A 13,193-nucleotide genomic window follows, 5' to 3' on the forward strand; every position below is an offset into this window, starting at 1 on the left:
GCAATTTTTTGAGTGTTCTACCAATGGTCGGGAAGATACTTTCAGTAACATCACGTTTTGTACACAATGGAACATTAGCGTTTACAGAACTAAACAAAGATATTGCCTGTACCGCTCTGAATGTTACGAGGTAGGTCGCTGAATTCGTCTTGCATATGAGTATTCCATGGCTCTGACAAGTATACAGGCAATATCTATACAATTCCAGCTCACAATGAGTTGTTATGTCCTATCCTTAACAGAAAATGCATAGAATAGAAGGTAATGTATTGAGCTCGATAGAGTGTAGAGTTGAATTTTGCTGAAAACTGCTATGCGCTAACTTGATGTAAACCTTATTATTTTGCTTACCATATGATTTAGAGTAGTCTGCAACCAATTTTATGAGTGTTTTGCCAATTTTCGAGATACTTTCTGTAACATCACCTTTTGTACACAATGGAACATTAGCATTTACAGAACAAACAAAGATATTGCCTATCCCAGTCTGAATGTTATGAGGTAGGTTCCTGAATTCATCTTGCATTTGAGTATTCCATGGCTCTGAGAAGTATACAGGCAATATCTATACAATTCCAGCTCACAATGAGTTGTTATGTCCACATCCTTAAGAGAAAATGCATAGAATAGAAGGTAATGCATTGAGCTCGATAGAGTGCGGAGTTGAATTTTGCTGAAAACTGCTATGTGATAACTTGATGTAAACCTTATTATTTTACTTTCCATATGATTAAGAGTAGTATGCAACCAATTTTATGAGTGTTCTACCAAAGTTCGAGAAGATACTTTCTGTAACATCACCTTTTGTACACAAATTAACATTAGCATTTACAGAACTAAACAAAGATATTGCCTGTACCACTCTGAATGTTATAAGGTAGGTTCCTGAATTCGTCTTGCATTTGAGTATTCCATGGCTGTGACAAGTATACAGGCAATATCTATACAATTCCAGCTCACAATGAGTTGTTATGTCCTATCCTTAACAGAAAAAGCATAGAATAGATGGTAATGCATTGAGCTCGATAGAATGTGGAGTTGAATTTTGCTGAAAACTGCTATGTGATAACTTGATGTAAACCTTATTATTTTACTTTCCATATGATTAAGAGTAGTATGCAACCAATTTTATGAGTGTTTTACCAAAGTTCGAGAAGGTACTTTCTGTAACATCACCTTTTGTACACAAATTAACATTAGCATTTACAGAACTAAACAAAGATATTGCCTGTACCACTCTAAATGTTATGAGGTAGCTTCCTGAATTCATCTTGCATTTGAGTATTCCATGGCTCTGAGGAGTATACAGGCAATATCTATACAAATCCAGCTCACAATGAGTTGTTATGTCCACATCCTTAAGAGAAAATGCATAGAATAGAAGGTAATGCATTGAGCTCGATAGAGTGTAGAGTTGAATTTTGCTGAAAACTGCTATGTGAGAACTTGATGTAAGCCTTATTACTTTACTTTCCGTATGATTTAGAGTAGTATGGAACCAATTTTACGAGTGTTCTACCAAAGTGCAACAAGATACTTTCAGTAACATCAAGTTTTGTACACAATGGATCATTAGCTTTTTCAGAACAAGCAAAGATATTGCCAATACCACTCTGAATGTTATGAGGTAGGTTCCTGAATTCGTCTTGCCTTTGAGTATTCCAGGGCTCTGACAAGTATACAGGCAATATCAATGCAAATCCAGCTCAACTTGAGTTGTTATGTCCTCGTCCTTAACTGAAAATGCATGGTATATAAGGTATTGCATTGTGATCAATAGAGGGTAGAGTTGAATTTTGCTGAAAACTGCTATGTGCTAACTTGATGTAAACATTATTATTTTACTTTCCATATGATTAAGAGTAGTATGCAACCAATTTTTTGAGTGTTCTACCAATGGTCGGGAAGATACTTTCAGTAACATCACGTTTTGTACACAATGGAACATTAGCGTTTACAGAACTAAAAAAAGATATTGCCTGTACCGCTCTGAATGTTATGAGGTAGGTCTCTGAATTCGTCTTGCATATGAGTATTCCATGGCTTTGACGAGTATACAGGCAATATCTATACAATTCCAGCTCACAATGAGTTGTTATGTCCACATCCTTAAGAGAAAATGCATAGAATAGAAGCTAATGCATTGAGCTCGATAGAGAGTAGAGTTGAATTTTGCTGAAAACTGCTATGAGATAACTTGATGTAAGCCTTATTATTTTACTTTCCATAAGATTTAGAGTAGTATGCAACCAATTTTTTGAGTGTTCTACCAATGGTCGGGAAGATACTTTCAGTAACATCACGTTTTGTACACAATGGAACATTAGCGTTTACAGAACTAAACAAAGATATTGCCTGTACCGCTCTGAATGTTATGAGGTAGGTCTCTGAATTCGTCTTGCATATGAGTATTCCATGGCTCTGACAAGTATACAGGCAATATCTATACAATTCCAGCTCACAATGAGTTGTTATGTCCTATCCTTAACAGAAAATGCATAGAATAGAAGGAAATGCATTGAGCTCGATAGAGTGTAGAGTTGAATTTTGCTGAAAACTGCTATGCGCTAACTTGATGTAAACCTTATTATTTTGCTTACCATATGATTTAGAATAGTCTGCCACCAATTTTATGAGTGTTTTACCAATTTTCGAGATACTTTCTGTAACATCACCTTTTGTACACAATGGAACATTAGCATTTACAGAACAAACAAAGATATTGCCTATCCCAGTCTGAATGTTATGAGGTAGGTTCCTGAATTCATCTTGCATTTGAGTATTCCATGGCTCTGAGAAGTATACAGGCAATATCTATACAATTCCAGCTCACAATGAGTTGTTATGTCCACATCCTTAAGAGAAAATGCATAGAATAGAAGGTAATGCATTGAGCTCGATAGAGTGCGGAGTTGAATTTTGCTGAAAACTGCTATGTGATAACTTGATGTAAACCTTATTATTTTACTTTCCATATGATTAAGAGTAGTATGCAACCAATTTTATGAGTGTTCTACCAAAGTTCGAGAAGATACTTTCTGTAACATCACCTTTTGTACACAAATTAACATTAGCATTTACAGAACTAAACAAAGATATTGCCTCTACCACTCTGAATGTTATAAGGTAGGTTCCTGAATTCGTCTTGCATTTGAGTATTCCATGGCTGTGACAAGTATACAGGCAATATCTATACAATTCCAGCTCACAATGAGTTGTTATGTCCTATCCTTAACAGAAAAAGCATAGAATAGATGGTAATGCATTGAGCTCGATAGAGTGTGGAGTTGAATTTTGCTGAAAACTGCTATGTGATAACTTGATGTAAAGCTTATTATTTTACTTTCCATATGATTAAGAGTAGTATGCAACCAATTTTATGAGTGTTTTACCAAAGTTCGAGAAGATACTTTCTGTAACATCACCTTTTGTACACAAATTAACATTAGCATTTACAGAACTAAACAAAGATATTGCCTGTACCACTCTAAATGTTATGAGGTAGCTTCCTGAATTCATCTTGCATTTGAGTATTCCATGGCTCTGAGAGGTATACAGGCAATATCTATACAAATCCAGCTCACAATGAGTTGTTATGTCCACATCCTTAAGAGAAAATGCATAGAATATAAGGTAATGCATTGAGCTCGATAGAGTGTAGAGTTGAATTTTGCTGAAAACTGCTATGTGATAACTTGATGTAAACCTTATTATTTTACTTTCCATATGATTAAGAGTAGTATGCAACCAATTTGATGAGTGTTCTACCAAAGTCCGAGAAGATAATCTCTGTAACATCACCCTTTGTACACAATGGACCATTAGCGTTTACAGAACAAAGATATTGCCTATACCACTCTGAATGTTATGAGGTAGGTTCCTGAATTCATCTTGCACTTGTGTATTCCATTGCTCTGACAAGTATACAGGCAATATCTATAAAATTCCAGCTCACCCTGAGTTGTTATGTCCTCGACCTTAACAGAAAATGCATGGAATATAAGGTAATGCTTTCAGCTCAGTAGAGTGTAGAGTTGAATTTTGCTGAAAACTGCTATGAGATAACTTGATGTAAGCCTTATTATTTTACTTTCCATAAGATTTAGAGTAGTATGCAAGCAATTTTTTGAGTGTTCTACCAATGGTCGGGAAGATACTTTCAGTAACATCACGTTTTGTACACAATGGAACATTAGCGTTTACAGAACTAAACAAAGATATTGCCTGTACCGCTCTGAATGTTATGAGGTAGGTCTCTGAATTCGTCTTGCATATGAGTATTCCATGGCTCTGACAAGTATACAGGCAATATCTATACAATTCCAGCTCACAATGAGTTGTTATGTCCTATCCTTAATAGAAAATGGATAGAATAGAAGGTAATGCATTGAGCTCGATAGAGTGTAGAGTTGAATTTTGCTGAAAACTGCTATGTGCTAACTTGATGTAAACCTTATTATTTTACTTTCCATATGATTAAGAGTAGTATGCAACCAATTTTATGAGTGTTCTACCAATGTTCGAGAAGATACTTTCTGTAACATCACGTTTTGTACACAATGGAACATTAGCGTTTACAAAACTAAACAAAGATATTGCCTGTACCGCTCTGAATGTTATGAGGTAGGTCTCTGAATTCGTCTTGCATATGAGTATTCCATGGCTCTGACAAGTATACAGGAAATATCTATACAATTCCAGCTCACAATGAGTTGTTATGTCCTATCCTTAACAGAAAATGCATAGAATAGAAGGTAATGCATTGAGCTCGATAGAGTGTAGAGTTGAATTTTGCTGAAAAGTACTATGTGATAACTTGATGTATACCTCGTTATTTTACTTTCCATATGATTTAGAGTAGTATGCAATGAATTTTATGAGTGTTCTACCAATGTTCGAGAAAATACTTTCTGTAACATCACCTTCGGTACGCAATGGAACATTAGCGTTTATACAACTAAACAAAGATATTGTGTGTACCACCCTCAATGTTATGAGGTAGGTTCCTGAATTCATCTTGCACTTGAGTATTCCATTTGCTCTTACAAGTATACAGGCAATAACTATAAAATTCCAGCTCACCCTGAGTTGTTATGTCCTCGTCCTTAACAGAAAATGCATAGAATAGAAGGTAATGCATTGAGCTCGATAGAGTGCGGAGTTGAATTTTGCTGAAAACTGCTATGTGATAACTTGATGTGAACCTTATTATTTTACTTTCCATATGATTTAGAACAGTATGCAACCAGTTTTATGAGTGTTCTACCAATGTTCGAGAAGATACTTTCTGTAACATCACGTTTTGTACACAATGGAACATTAGCGTTTACAGAACTAAACAAAGTTATTGCCTGTACCGCTCTGAATGTTATGAGGTAGGTCTCTGAATTCGTCTTGCATATGAGTATTCCATGGCTCTGACAAGTATACAGGCAATATCTATACAATTCCAGCTCACAATGAGTTGTTATGTCCTATCCTTAATAGAAAATGGATAGAATAGAAGGTAATGCATTGAGCTCGATAGAGTGTAGAGTTGAATTTTGCTGAAAACTGCTATGTGCTAACTTGATGTAAACCTTATTATTTTACTTTCCATATGATTTAGAACAGTATGCAACCAGTTTTATGAGTGTTCTACCAATGTTCGAGAAGATACTTTCTGTAACATCACGTTTTGTACACAATGGAACATTAGCGTTTACAGAACTAAACAAAGATATTGCCTGTACCACTCTGAATGTTATGAGATAGGTTCCTGAATTCGTCTTGCCTTTGAGTATTCCATGGCTCTGACAAGTATACAGGCAATATCTATAAAATTCCAGCTCACCCTGAGTTGTTATGTCCTCGACCTTAACAGAAAATGCATGGAATATAAGGTAATGCATTGAGCTCGATAGAGTGTAGAGTTGAATTTTGCTGAAAACTGCTATGTGCTAACTTGATGTAAACCTTATTATTTTACTTTCCATATGATTTAGAACAGTATGCAACCAGTTTTATGAGTGTTCTACCAATGGTCGGGAAGATACTTTCAGTAACATCACGTTTTGTACACAATGGAACATTAGCGTTTACAGAACTAAACAAAGATATTGCCTGTACCGCTCTGAATGTTATGAGGTAGGTCTCTGAATTCGTCTTGCATATGAGTATTCCATGGCTCTGACAAGTATACAGGCAATATCTATACAATTCCAGCTCACAATGAGTTGTTATGTCCTATCCTTAACAGAAAATGCATAGAATAGAAGGTAATGCATTGAGCTCGATAGAGTGTAGAGTTGAATTTTGCTGAAAACTGCTATGAGATAACTTGATGTAAGCCTTATTATTTTACTTTCCATAAGATTTAGAGTAGTATGCAAGCAATTTTTTGAGTGTTCTACCAATGGTCGGGAAGATACTTTCAGTAACATCACGTTTTGTACACAATGGAACATTAGCGTTTACAGAACTAAACAAAGATATTGCCTGTACCGCTCTGAATGTTATGAGGTAGGTCTCTGAATTCGTCTTGCATATGAGTATTCCATGGCTCTGACAAGTATACAGGCAATATCTATACAATTCCAGCTCACAATGAGTTGTTATGTCCTATCCTTAACAGAAAATGCATAGAATAGAAGGTAATGCATTGAGCTCGATAGAGTGTAGAGTTGAATTTTGCTGAAAACTGCTATGTGAGAACTTGATGTAAGCCTTATTATTTTACTTTCCGTATGATTTAGAGTAGTATGGAACCAATTTTATGAGTGTTCTACCAATGTGCAACAAGATACTTTCAGTAACATCAAGTTTTGTACACAATGGATCATTAGCTTTTTCAGAACAAGCAAAGATATTGCCAATACCACTCTGAATGTTATGAGGTAGGTTCCTGAATTCGTCTTGCCTTTGAGTATTCCAGGGCTCTGACAAGTATACAGGCAATATCAATGCAAATCCAGCTCAACTTGAGTTGTTATGTCCTCGTCCTTAACTGAAAATGCATGGTATATAAGGTATTGCATTGTGATCAATAGAGGGTAGAGTTGAATTTTCTTGAAACCTACTATGTGATAACTTGATGTAAACATTATTATTTTACTTTCCATATGATTAAGAGTAGTATGCAACCAATTTTATGAGTGTTCTACCAAAGTTCGAGAAGATACTTTCTGTAACATCACCCTTTGTACACAATGGACCATTAGCGTTTACAGAACTAAACAAAGATATTGCCTGCACCACTCTGAATGTTATGAGGTAGGTTCCTGAATTCATCTTGTATTTGCGTATTCCATGGCTCTGAGAAGTATACAGGCAATATCTATACAATTCCAGCTCACAATGAGTTGTTATGTCCTATCCTTAACAGAAAATGGATAGAATAGAAGGTAATGCATTGAGCTCGATAGAGTGTAGAGTTGAATTTTGCTGAAAACTGCTATGTGCTAACTTGATGTAAACATTATTTTACTTTCCATATGATTTAGAACAGTATGCAACCAGTTTTATGAGTGTTCTACCAATGTTCGAGAAGATACTTTCTGTAACATCAACTTTTGTACACAATGCAACATTAGCATTTACAGAACTAAACAAAGATATTGCCTGTACCACTCTGAATGTTATGAGATAGGTTCCTGAATTCGTCTTGCCTTTGAGTATTCCATGGCTCTGACAAGTATACAGGCAATATCTATGCAATTCCAGCTCACCCTGAGTTGTTATGTCCTATCCTTAACTGAAAATGCATGGAATATAAGGTATTGCTGTGAGATCAATAGAGAGTAAAGTTGAATTTTGCTGAAAACTGCTATGAGATAACTTGATGTAAGCCTTATTATTTTACTTTCCATAAGATTTAAAGTAGTATGCAACCAATTTTTTGAGTGTTCTACCAATGGTCGGGAAGATACTTTCAGTAACATCACGTTTTGTACACAATGGAACATTAGCGTTTACAGAACTAAAAAAAGATATTGCCTGTACCGCTCTGAATGTTATGAGGTAGGTCTCTGAATTCGTCTTGCATATGAGTATTCCATGGCTTTGACGAGTATACAGGCAATATCTATACAATTCCAGCTCACAATGAGTTGTTATGTCCACATCCTTAAGAGAAAATGCATAGAATAGAAGCTAATGCATTGAGCTCGATAGAGAGTAGAGTTGAATTTTGCTGAAAACTGCTATGAGATAACTTGATGTAAGCCTTATTATTTTACTTTCCATAAGATTTAGAGTAGTATGCAACCAATTTTTTGAGTGTTCTACCAATGGTCGGGAAGATACTTTCAGTAACATCACGTTTTGTACACAATGGAACATTAGCGTTTACAGAACTAAACAAAGATATTGCCTGTACCGCTCTGAATGTTATGAGGTAGGTCTCTGAATTCGTCTTGCATATGAGTATTCCATGGCTCTGACAAGTATACAGGCAATATCTATACAATTCCAGCTCACAATGAGTTGTTATGTCCTATCCTTAAGAGAAAATGCATAGAATAGAAGGTAATGCATTGAGCTCGATAGAGTGCGGAGTTGAATTTTGCTGAAAACTGCTATGTGATAACTTGATGTAAACCTTATTATTTTACTTTCCATATGATTAAGAGTAGTATGCAACCAATTTTATGAGTGTTCTACCAAAGTTCGAGAAGATACTTTCTGTAACATCACCTTTTGTACACAAATTAACATTAGCATTTACAGAACTAAACAAAGATATTGCCTGTACCACTCTGAATGTTATAAGGTAGGTTCCTGAATTCGTCTTGCATTTGAGTATTCCATGGCTGTGATAAGTATACAGGCAATATCTATACAATTCCAGCTCACAATGAGTTGTTATGTCCTATCCTTAACAGAAAAAGCGAAGAATAGAAGGTAATGCATTGAGCTCGATAGAGTGTAGAGTTGAATTTTGCTGAAAACTGCTATGTGATAACTTGATGTAAACCTTATTATTTTACTTTCCATATGATTAAGAGTAGTATGCAACCAATTTGATGAGTGTTCTACCAAAGTTCGAGAAGATAATTTCTGTAACATCACCCTTTGTACACAATGGACCATTAGCGTTTACAGAACAAAGATATTGCCTATACCACTCTGAATGTTATGAGGTAGGTTCCTGAATTCATCTTGCACTTGTGTATTCCATTGCTCTGACAAGTATACAGGCAATATCTATAAAATTCCAGCTCACCCTGAGTTGTTATGTCCTCGACCTTAACAGAAAATGCATGGAATATAAGGTAATGCTTTCAGCTCAGTAGAGTGTAGAGTTGAATTTTGCTGAAAACTGCTATGAGATAACTTGATGTAAGCCTTATTATTTTACTTTCCATAAGATTTAGAGTAGTATGCAAGCAATTTTTTGAGTGTTCTACCAATGGTCGGGAAGATACTTTCAGTAACATCACGTTTTGTACACAATGGAACATTAGCGTTTACAGAACTAAACAAAGATATTGCCTGTACCGCTCTGAATGTTATGAGGTAGGTCTCTGAATTCGTCTTGCATATGAGTATTCCATGGCTCTGACAAGTATACAGGCAATATCTATACAATTCCAGCTCACAATGAGTTGTTATGTCCTATCCTTAACAGAAAATGCATAGAATAGAAGGTAATGCATTGAGCTCGATAGAGTGTAGAGTTGAATTTTGCTGAACACTGCTATGTGAGAACTTGATGTAAGCCTTATTATTTTACTTTCCGTATGATTTAGAGTAGTATGGAACCAATTTTATGAGTGTTCTACCAATGTGCAACAAGATACTTTCAGTAACATCAAGTTTTGTACACAATGGATCATTAGCTTTTTCAGAACAAGCAAAGATATTGCCAATACCACTCTGAATGTTATGAGGTAGGTTCCTGAATTCGTCTTGCCTTTGAGTATTCCAGGGCTCTGACAAGTATACAGGCAATATCAATGCAAATCCAGCTCAACTTGAGTTGTTATGTCCTCGTCCTTAACTGAAAATGCATGGTATATAAGGTATTGCATTGTGATCAATAGAGGGTAGAGTTGAATTTTGCTGAAACCTACTATGTGATAACTTGATGTAAACATTATTATTTTACTTTCCATCTGATTAAGAGTAGTATGCAACCAATTTTATGAGTGTTCTACCAAAGTTCGAGAAGATACTTTCTGTAACATCACCCTTTCTACACAATGGACCATTAGCGTTTACAGAACTAAACAAAGATATTGCCTGCACCACTCTGAATGTTATGAGGTAGGTTCCTGAATTCATCTTGTATTTGCGTATTCTATGGCTCTGAGAAGTATACAGGCAATATCTATACAATTCCAGCTCACAATGAGTTGTTATGTCCTATCCTTAACAGAAATTGAATAAATAGAAGGTATAGCATTGAGCACGATAGAGTGTAGAGTTGAAATTTGCTGAAAACTACTATGTGATAACTTGATGTAAACCTCATTATTTTACTTTCCATATGATTAAGAGTAGTATGCAACCAATTTTATGAGTGTTCTACCAAAGTTCGAGAAGTTACTTTCTGTAACATCACCTTTTGTACACAATGGACCATTAGCGTTTACAGAACAAAGATATTGCCTATAACACTCTGAATGTTATGAGGTAGGTTCCTAAATTCATCTTGCACTTGTGTATTCCATTGCTCTGACAAGTATACAGGCAATATCTATAAAATTCCAGCTCACCCTGAGTTGTTATGTCCTCGTCCTTAACAGAAAATGCATGGAATATAAGGTAATGCTTTCAGCTCAGTAGAGTGTAGAGTTGAATTTTGCTGAAAACTGCTATGTGATAACTTGATGTGAACCTTATTATTTTACTTTCCATATGATTTAGAACAGTATGCAACCAGTTTTATGAGTGTTCTACCAATGTTCGAGAAGATACTTTCTGTAACATCACGTTTTATACACAATGGAACATTAGCGTTTACAGAACTAAACAAAGATATTGCCTGTACCGCTCTGAATGTTATGAGGTAGGTCTCTGAATTCGTCTTGCATATGAGTATTCCATGGCTCTGACAAGTATACAGGCAATATCTATACAATTCCAGCTCACAATGAGTTGTTATGTCCTATCCTTAATAGAAAATGGATAGAATAGAAGGTAATGCATTGAGCTCGATAGAGTGTAGAGTTGAATTTTGCTGAAAACTGCTATGTGCTAACTTGATGTAAACCTTATTATTTTACTTTCCATATGATTAAGAGTAGTATGCAACCAATTTTATGAGTGTTCTACCAATGTTCGAGAAGATACTTTCTGTAACATCACGTTTTGTACACAATGGAACATTAGCGTTTACAAAACTAAACAAAGATATTGCCTGTACCGCTCTGAATGTTATGAGGTAGGTCTCTGAATTCGTCTTGCATATGAGTATTCCATGGCTCTGACAAGTATACAGGAAATATCTATACAATTCCAGCTCACAATGAGTTGTTATGTCCTATCCTTAACAGAAAATGCATAGAATAGAAGGTAATGCATTGAGCTCGATAGAGTGTAGAGTTGAATTTTGCTGAAAACTGCTATGCGCTAACTTGATGTAAACCTTATTATTTTGCTTACCATATGATTTAGAGTAGTCTGCAACCAATTTTATGAGTGTTTTACCAATTTTCGAGATACTTTCTGTAACATCACCTTTTGTACACAATGGAACATTAGCATTTACAGAACAAACAAAGATATTGCCTATCCCAGTCTGAATGTTATGAGGTAGGTTCCTGAATTCATCTTGCATTTGAGTATTCCATGGCTCTGAGAAGTATACAGGCAATATCTATACAATTCCAGCTCACAATGAGTTGTTATGTCCACATCCTTAAGAGAAAATGCATAGAATAGAAGGTAATGCATTGAGCTCGATAGAGTGCGGAGTTGAAATTTGCTGAAAACTGCTATGTGATAACTTGATGTGAACCTTATTATTTTACTTTCCATATGATTTAGAACAGTATGCAACCAGTTTTATGAGTGTTCTACCAATGTTCGAGAAGATACTTTCTGTAACATCACGTTTTGTACACAATGGAACATTAGCGTTTACAGAACTAAACAAAGATATTGCCTGTACCGCTCTGAATGTTATGAGGTAGGTCTCTGAATTCGTCTTGCATATGAGTATTCCATGGCTCTGACAAGTATACAGGCAATATCTATACAATTCCAGCTCACAATGAGTTGTTATGTCCTATCCTTAATAGAAAATGGATAGAATAGAAGGTAATGCATTGAGCTCGATAGAGTGTAGAGTTGAATTTTGCTGAAAACTGCTATGTGCTAACTTGATGTAAACCTTATTATTTTACTTTCCATATGATTTAGAACAGTATGCAACCAGTTTTATGAGTGTTCTACCAATGTTCGAGAAGATACTTTCTGTAACATCACGTTTTGTACACAATGGAACATTAGCGTTTACAGAACTAAACAAAGATATTGCCTGTACCACTCTGAATGTTATGAGATAGGTTCCTGAATTCGTCTTGCCTTTGAGTATTCCATGGCTCTGACAAGTATACAGGCAATATCTATGTAATTCCAGCTCACCCTGAGTTGTTATGTCCTATCCTTAACTGAAAATGCATGGAATATAAGGTATTGCTGTGAGATCAATAGAGAGTAGAGTTGAATTTTGCTGAAAACTGCTATGAGATAACTTGATGTAAGCCTTATTATTTTACTTTCCATAAGATTTAGAGTAGTATGCAACCAATTTTTTGAGTGTTCTACCAATGGTCGGGAAGATACTTTCAGTAACATCACGTTTTGTACACAATGGAACATTAGCGTTTACAGAACTAAACAAAGTTATTGCCTGTACCGCTCTGAATGTTATGAGGTAGGTCTCTGAATTCGTCTTGCATATGAGTATTCCATGGCTCTGTCAAGTATACAGGCAATATCTATACAATTCCAGCTCACAATGAGTTGTTATGTCCTATCCTTAACAGAAAATGCATAGAATAGATGGTAATGCATTGAGGTCGATAGAGTGTAGAGCTGAATTTTGCTGAAAACTGCTATGCGCTAACTTGATGTAAAGCTTATTATTTTACTTTCCATATGATTTAGAGTAGTATGCAACCAATTTTATGAGTGTTCTACCAATGTTCGAGAAGATACTTTCTGTAACATCACCTTTTGCACACAATGGATCATTAGCTTTTTCA

Source organism: Hemitrygon akajei, chromosome 13 (assembly GCF_048418815.1).
Source record: "Hemitrygon akajei chromosome 13, sHemAka1.3, whole genome shotgun sequence".
NCBI classification, from domain to species: domain Eukaryota; kingdom Metazoa; phylum Chordata; class Chondrichthyes; order Myliobatiformes; family Dasyatidae; genus Hemitrygon; species Hemitrygon akajei.